The following is an 8,606-nucleotide window of genomic DNA, read 5'->3' as shown; positions in this document are numbered from 1 at the left end:
GGTGTGATTGTGAGCCTAGCCTGCTCCTAGATCTGTCTACAGAGATCACCAAGTTAGACTACTTCAGACATACTATCTTTATTCATAGCTGAGGCCAACATGCTTTTCTCTAAACCAGTAATTCTTAGGCCGTGGCTCACACCTGTAATCCTGGCACTTTGGGAGGCCAAGGCGGGTGGATCACTTGAGGTCAGGGGTTCGAGGCCAACCTGGCCAACATGGTGAGACCCCATCTCTACTAAAAATACAAAAATTAGCCAGGCATGGTGGCATGTGCCTGTAGTCCCAGCTACTCAGGAAGCTGATGCAGGAGAATCGCTTAAACTCAGGAGGTGAAGGTTGCAATGAGATCGTGCCACTGCACTCCAGCCTGAGCAACAGAGAGAAACTCTGTCTCAAAAAACAAAGACAAAACAAAAAACCAGTAATTCTCAAAGTTTGGGCCCTAGATCATCAACATCATCTGAACTTGTTTGAAATACAGATATTCAGGCCTCACCCCAGACCTCTTAAATCAGAACTTCTGAGGTTAGGGCTCAGAAATCTGGGTTTTAAAAATCTCCCTTTTCAGTTAATTCTAATACATGGTAAGGCTTAAGAACCAGTGCTCTGGTAATCCCAGCACTTTGGGAGGCCAAGGCGGGCAGATCACTTGAGGTCAGAAGTTCGAGACTAGCCTGACCAACATGGTGAAACCCCATCTCTACTAAAAAAAATACAAAAAATTAGCCAGGCATGGTGGCACACACCTGTAATCCCAGCTACTAGGGTGGCTGAGGCAGGAGAATTGCTTGAATTCGGGAGGTGGAGGTTGCAGTGAGCCAAAATCCACTGCACTCTAGCCTGGGCAACAGAGTAAGACTTCATCTCAAAAAAAAAAAAAAAAAAGAACCAATGCTTTGGAATTAAGGTAAGCCTTTCAAACAGTTTTCTTCAGCAATGTCCTAGGCTTTCCTTTCCTAGATCATTCCATGGTATGAGTTACTAAAAGTGCACCACAGACTTAGCAGCATGTGGTATCTAGACATTCTCTAAGGCAAATGACAGATCTCAGCTGGGCTCAAAGTTTCCCTCTTGGCAGTAGCTCACACCTGTAGTCCCAGCACTTTGGGAGGCTGAGGCTGGTGGAACACCTGAGGTCAGGAGTTCAAGACCACCCTGGCTAACATGGCAAAACTCCGTCTCTACCAAAAATACAAAAATTAGCCAGGCGTGGTGGTGGCTGCCTGTAATCCCAGCTACTCGGGAGACTGAGGCAGGATAATCACTTCAACTTGGGAGGCAGATGTTGCAGTGAACAAGATTGTGCCACTGCACTCCAGCCTGGGTGGCAAAGCGAGACTCCATCTCAAGAAAAAAAAAAAAAGTTTCCTATCTATAGCCTCAGGGGCGTTTTGACTTTTAAGTCTTTTCTCTACTCCATTTCACATCTCACAAAGAAAAGTTTTAGGATTTAGGATGGTTGGAAGTAGAGATTTGTGATATATAAAGATAGGAATAAAAGCAAGATACATTAGACTTTAGGAAGATTTTTAAACTGTATTCTTTTGCAGTATGCCAGGGTTTCCTTTCTTGGAGCTTTTTAATATGAATAGGACTCTATCTGTAGTAAGGTATGGCCCTACTTGGTCTTGGGTGGCAGTAGAATTGACTGAACATTGTCATTCTCTGGTATTAACCTAGTAGGACTGATAGCCCAGGACGGAACAGGGCGAAGCCCTCTACAGCCTAGGCTGAGATAGAATAGAGACAAACATACCCTCTTCCCAGGCTCTGGAACAGAGACACTTTTTTAAAGTGAATGGGAGGGAAGGGGGGTTGTAGCCATAGGGCAGCCCATGCACGTGCCTGAGTGGTTGGACTGGCTTTTAATTTTTTTATTTGACAAGGTTTGCACATGCTCTTGCCCTAGAGTGTCACATGCATGCTTCACAGCAGAGGGCACTGCTGTTTTCTCCAAGCCATTCTGCTGAAGTCTGTAGCTTCCATTCCTAGCTACTGCCTGTCTGTCAAAAAGGAAGCTGCCTCTGTGGCCTTCTCACTAATCCCTTGAACTCAAAGCCCAAAAGGTCTAGGGGAAAGAGAAAAGCTGCTGCTACGTTAGGTGGAGATGGCCAAAGGAAAGATGCTGCTCCTCCGCCCCACCCACACACGTGCCCCTATAGGAATTCCTAGTAGCCAGAAGAGAAAACTGCTTGAAGCACCTCTTCGAAGTGTGAGGAGAGGTCCTTAACTCACTGCCTACCCTAGTGGGTCATTTCCATTTCCTGGTAATTCTCCCCAGAAGGGTAGAACCAAGTCCCAACATGGATAGAGATTGATGTACATGTGCCCACTAGTCAGTAGTCTTAAGTGGAAATTCTGAGTTGCAAAACAAAAAGCTAAGGCTTGATTATCTTCCTTATGGAAAATTGTATTTTCGCCAAAGTCAACATTTTTTGGTATTTTTTATTTTATTTGAGATAGAGTCTTGCTCTGTCACCAGGCTGAAGTGCAGTAGCACGATCTCAGCTCACTGCAACCTCTACCTCCTGGGTTCAAGCGATTCTCCTGCCTCAGCCTCCCAAGTAGCTGGGATTACAGGCACGCACCACCATGCCTGGCTAATTTTTGTATTTTTAGTAGAGAAGGGGTTTCACCGTGTTGGTCAGGCTGGTCTCGAACTCCTGACCTTGTGATCCACCCGCCTCGGCCTCCCAAAGTGCTGGGATTATAGGCGTGAGCCACCACGCCTGGCCTAATATAAGCCCACTGATTTCTTGTAATATCCTCTCATTGTATAGGGACTGTATGATTTGATTCATGTTATTTTCAGGAATAACAATAGTAGCTAACATCTTTCAGGTGCTTACTGCATACAAGACTATCTCTAAACTCATATCTATCTATCTATCTATCTATCTAAACTCATATATATATATCTCATATGTATGAGATATATCTATCTCTAAACTCATATATATAAGTGTATATATATATAGTGTATATATATATACACACACTAATTTAATACACTAATTTAATTTTTACAAGCCTGTGAGACAGGTATTCATTATTATGTGCATTTCTTTATGAAGATAAAGAAATTGAGGAACAGAGGGATTAACTCTTTTTTATTTTATTTTATCTTATTTTTTTGAGACAGGGTCTCACTTGTTGCCCAGGCTGGAGTGCAGTGGTACAATCTCAGCTCACTGAAGCTTCCACCTCCCAGGCTCAAGCAATCCTCTCAACTCAGCTTCCCGAGTAGCTGGGACTACAGGCATCTGCCACCACACCTGGATAATTTTTGTATTGTTTTTTCTGATTCGATTTTTTTTTTTTTTTTTTTTTTTTTTTGAGACGGAGTCTCGCTCTGTTAACAACCTGGAGTGTAGCGGCACGATCTCAGCTCACTGCAACCTCTGCCTCCCAGGTTCAAGTGATTCTCCTGCCTCAGCCTCCTGAGTAGCTGGGACTACAGGCTTGTGCCACCACGCCCGGCTAATTTTTTGCATCTTTAGTAGAGAAGGGGTTTCACCATGTTCGCCAGGCTGGTCTCGAACTCCTGACCTCGTGATCCATCCGCCTCAGCCTCCCAAAGTGCTGGGATTACAGGTGTGAGCCACCGCGCCCAGCCCTCTCCCTTCTAACTTTTATGGAGGCAATCTGAGCTCTAGTCTTCAACTGGAGCCTCCCAAAGTGCTGAGATTACAGGCGTGAGCCACTGCACCCGGTCAAGTAATAAGATCACAAAGCTAATTAACGGTGGAGTAGGGATTTGACCCAAGACAGTATGGTTCCAGAGCCTGTCCACTTCATTCATTTTGCTGTTACCAAACCTTCATCAAAGAACAGTGTGCCTGGCCAGGTGCAGTGGCTCACATCTGTAATCCTAGCACTTTAAGAGGCCAAAGTGGGAGGATCCCTTGAGACCAGGAGTTTAAGACCAGCCTGGGCAACATAGCAAGACCCCATCTCTATAGAATAAAAATCAACTTAGCTGGGCATGGTGGTGCACACTTGTAGTCATAGTCATAGCTACTGGGGAGGGTCAGGCAGGAGGATGGCTTCAGCCCAGGAGGTTGAGGTTGCATTGAGCTATGATCCATCCACTATACTCTAGCCTGGATGACAACAAGACCCTGTCTTAAAAAAAAAAAAAAAACCAGTGTGCCTTTCCAGAGTTGGCCCTGTATTGGGTGTTAAATCTATAAGAGCCTCAATGGTAAGCTCTTGAGAATTTAGGGCCATAAGGTTTGCTTTGGCTTGAGGGATAAGGATATGAGCAGGCACTAAAACCCCAGCCCAGAGACCTCAATATGAGGCTATGCAGGAGGTGTGCTCGGCATTGGTGTCCTTGCACTGGTATTTATTCATCAGGAGGTAAACTAATATTGAACAGAAATCTTTTGAGCTAAAAACTGCTTCTCAAGGCTGGGCGCTGTGGCTCATGCCTATAATCCCAGCACTTTGGGAGCCTGAGGAGGGTGGATCACCTGAGGTCAAGAGTTTGAGGGGAGCCTGGCCAATGTGGTGAAACCCTGTCTCTACTAAAAATACAAACAGACTAGGCGCGATGGCTCACACCTGTAATCCCAGCACTTTGGGAGGCCAAGGTGGGCGGATCACGAGGTCAGGAGATCGAGACCATCCTGGCCAACATGGTGAAACCCTGTCTTTACTAAAAATACCCAGCTACTCGGGAGGCTGAGGCAGGAGAATTGCTTGAACCCAGGAAGTGGAGGTTGCAGTGAGCCAAGATTGGGCCACTGTACTCCAGCCTGGTGACAGAGACTCTGTCTCAAAAACAAAAACAAAAACAAACAAAAAACAGCCAGGAGTGGTGGCAGGCACTTGTAATTCCAGCTACCAGGAGGCTGAGGCAGGAGAATCGCTTGAACCTGGGAGGTGGAGGTTGCAGTGAGCTAAGATCACACCATTGCACTCCAGCCTGGGTGACAACAGCGAGACTGTATCAAAAACAAACAAACAACCTGCTTCTTGGGCTGGGTGTGGTGGCTTAAGCCTATAATCCCAGTACTTTGGGAGGCTGAGGTGGGAGGATTGCTTGAGTCCAGGAGTTTGAGACCAGCCTGGGCAATATAGTGAGACCTCTGTCTCTACAGAAAATTTAAGAATTAACCAGGTGCAGTGGTGCGTGTCTGTAGTCCCAGTTACTTAGGAGGCTGAGGTGGGAGGATTGCTTGAACCCAGGAGGTGGAGGTTGCAGTGAGCTGAGATTGCACCACTGCACTCCAACCTGAGTGACAGAGGGAGACCCTGTCTCAAAAAATATACATAAAAAATTTTTTTTGAAATTGCTTCTTGTCAGTCTCAGCCCAGGACCTGGGTGACCTCTGCCATAGAGAAGGGAATGTATTAAGCCATTCTTCCTTTGCTATAAAGAAATACCCTGTAATCCTAACACTGGGAGACCGAGGCTGGAGGATCACTTGAGCCTAGGAGTTCGAGACCATCTGGGCAACATGGTGAAACCCTGTCTCTACGAAGAATTTTTTTTTTTTAAGATGGAATTTCGCCGGGTGCAGTGGCTCACGCCTGTAATCCCAGCACTTTGGGAGGCCGAGGCGGGCGGCTCACCTGAGGTCAGGAGTTTGAGACCAGCCTGACCAATATGATGAAACCCATCTCTACTAACAATACAAAAATTAGCCGGGCATAGGGCCATGTGCCTGTAATCCCAGCTACCTGGGAGGCTGAGACAGGAGAATCGCTTGAACCCGGGAGCTGGGAGGCGGAGGTTGCAGTGAGCCGAGATCACGCCATTGCACTCCAGCCTGGGCAACAAGAGTGAAACTCTGTCTCAAAAAAAAAAAAAAAAAAAAAGGAGTTTTGCTCTTGTTGCCCAGACTGGAGTGCAATGGCACAATCTTGGCTCACTGCAACCTCCGCCTCCCGTGTTCAAGTGATTCTCCTGTGTCAGCCTCCCAAGTTACTGGGATTACAGGTGCCTGCCACCATGCCTGGCTAATTTTTTTGTATTTTTAGTAGAGACAGGATTTCACCATGTTGGTCAAGCTAGTCCCAAACTCCTGACCTCAGGTGATCCACCTGCCTCGGCTTCTCAAAGTGCTGGGATTACAGGCATGAGCCACTGCATCTGGACTTCTACGAATAATTTTTAAAAATTAGCCAGGTGTGGTGGTGTGCACCTGTAGTCCCACCTACTTGAGAGGCTGAAGTGGGAGGATCACTACAGCATGTGAAGTTGAGGCTGTGGTGAGCCATGATTGGACCACTGTGCTCCAGCCTCGGCAATAGAGTGAGACCCTGTCTCAAAAAAAAAAAAAAAAGAAAGAAAGAAAAAGAAAAAAAATACTGAAACTGGGTAATCTTTTTTTTTTTTTTTTTTTGAGACAGAGTCTTGCTCTGTCACCCAGGCTGGAGTGCAGTGGCGCGATCTCGGCTCACTGCAAGCTCTGCCTCCCAGGTTCACACCATTCTCCTGCCTCAGCCTCCCAGGTAGCTGGGACTACATGTGCCCGCCACCACGCCAGGCTAATTTTTTTTTTTCATTTTTAGTAAAGATGGGGTTTCACCGTGTTAGCCAGGATGGTCTCGATCTCCTGACCTCATGATCTGCCCGTCTCGGCCTCCCAAAGTGCTGGGATTACAGGCGTGAGCCACCGCGCCCAGCTTTTTTTTTTTTTTTGGAGACAGGGTCTCACTCTGTCACCCAGGCTATAGTGTGGTGGCATGATCTTGGCTCACTGCAGCCTTTGCCTTAGCCTCCCAAGTAGCTGGGACTACAGGCCCACACCACCGTGCCTGGCTGACCACCATGCTTGCCTGGGAGACTGAACAATTTATAAGGAAAATAAGCTTAATTAGCTCATGGTTCTGCAGGCTTTATGGGAAGCATGGTGTTGGCATCTGCTCAGCTCCTGGGTAGGCCTCTGGAAGCTTACAATCATGTCAGAAGGTGAAGGAGAAGCAGACATGTCACACATCCAGAGCAGGAGCAAGAGAGGGAGGGAGTTATGGGAGGAGGTGCCACACACTTTTAAATGACTGGATCTCTTGTGAACTCAGTGACAGCTCACTTATCCCCAAGAGAATGGCCGAAGCCATTCATGATGGATCCACCCCCATGATCCAGACACCTCCCACCAGGCCTCACCGCCAACATTAGGGATTACATTTCATCATGAGATTTGGGTGGGGCCAAATATCCAAACTATATTAAGGAGGAATATTTCCCTTTCTTTATCAGGAGTATAAAGTAGGAGGCATGGGGGATTCTCTCCCTGTTCTGTTCAGGCATAGGTTAAGGAAACACCAATTCCTTTATACGTATGCATCTGGAGTTGTCAATTCTGAGTATCACAGTTACTAAAATATGACACAGTCCCTGCCCTCGAGAAATTGACAAGGTAGAAAAAATAAAAAATGGTTCTTTTTGTTTCCATCCCTACAAGCACTCTGGTCTAGTAGTATATTCAGCAAAAGGAGCAAAAAGTGCCACTTCCATCTCCAAATCAGCAGGTCAGGTGGTGGGGTCTGGCCAAGTTCACACACAGAATAATTAACTCCTGCATGCTACCTGGGATGATATTTATTCGATGCTTGCTATATGCCAGGTATAATGCTACAACTTTTCTTTTTTTTTTTTTTTTGAGTCGGAGTCTCACTCTGCTGCCCAGGCTGGAGTGCAGTAGCATGATCTCGGCTCACTGCAACCTCCACCTCCTGGGTTCAAGCAATTCTCCTGCCCCACTGAGCCTCCCGAGTAGCTGGGAATATAGGCGTGTGCCACCATGCCCGGCTAATCTTTGTATTTTTAGTAGAGATGGGGTTTCATCATATTGGCCAGGCTGGTCTCAAACTCCTGACCTCGTGATCCGCCCACCTTGGCCTCCCAAAGTGCTGGGATTACAGGCGTGAGCCACCACGCCCAGCCTACACCTTCATTTAAATACTATACTCACTTAATCCTCACAACTGTTATGTGAAATAGATACTATTATCCTTAATTTTACAGGTGAAGAAATGGAAGCACAGAAAAATTAAGTGACTTGCCCAAGGTCATCCAGCTAGTGTCGGCATTTGAATCTAGGCAGTCTGTAAAGCCTGTGGTCTTAACTATTTATTATACTGCTAACATCCTGGATTAGGATAGCAGCAGGAATTAAAGCTCAACGGAGAGAGAGAGGACTTGAGAGAAGGTAGAATCCACGTAATCTGACCATAAGAGCAGAAAATTGAGATTACAAGTGAAAGTGGAATAAGATACAGGGTCTTTGGGCATTTGAGGTGCAATCAGTGGATTGTAACACCCTCCCCGAGCAGGATTTGTGTCTTAATCATTTTGCACCTAGCATAAAGCTGGGCTGGTAATCAGTCTCAAAAGCCATTATTGAATTGAATGATGGCTGAGTAACATCATCTCTGTAGAAAGGACTGGCTCATTTGTCATTGTCCACAAGGGGCAATGCTGCTTATCTAGCAGGTGTTGGCAGTCACAGAGGACATGGTTGGTGGAGAAGGTGTGCTGGAGGGCTGTCAATATTAGTCTTGGAGTCATATTTATTTGCAGAGGCTTCTCCAATCCTCATTAAAGGCCCAATGATATCAGGCTCTCCACCCCTGTACCCAGACAGAAA

The sequence above is a fragment of the Pongo abelii genome, chromosome 4 (assembly GCF_028885655.2).
Source record: "Pongo abelii isolate AG06213 chromosome 4, NHGRI_mPonAbe1-v2.0_pri, whole genome shotgun sequence".
Taxonomy (NCBI): Eukaryota; Metazoa; Chordata; class Mammalia; order Primates; family Hominidae; genus Pongo; species Pongo abelii.
Note: the sequence above shows the minus strand (reverse complement) of the source record.